The following is a 236-nucleotide window of genomic DNA, read 5'->3' as shown; positions in this document are numbered from 1 at the left end:
ATAGTTAGTCATAAGAATCAAATTATATTAATATCAACAGGAAAACGGAGTGAAGTTATGCCTGCAGTTTGACTTAACGACAAACTGATGTTTTGAGACATCAGTCATTACATTATCCTATCCATCTAGCCTTTTACTTGAGTTCACTATATTTTATTATTTCCAGTAGTCTCGGAAAACAAAACTTTTGAATAATTTAATACCTTATTCTTTTATGCATAATAGTTGTGATGTCC

Source organism: Limulus polyphemus, unplaced genomic scaffold (genome assembly GCF_000517525.1).
Source record: "Limulus polyphemus unplaced genomic scaffold, Limulus_polyphemus-2.1.2 Scaffold487, whole genome shotgun sequence".
NCBI classification, from domain to species: Eukaryota; Metazoa; Arthropoda; class Merostomata; order Xiphosura; family Limulidae; genus Limulus; species Limulus polyphemus.
The sequence above is the reverse complement of the archived record's forward strand: the minus strand, read 5'-3'. Positions refer to the sequence as shown.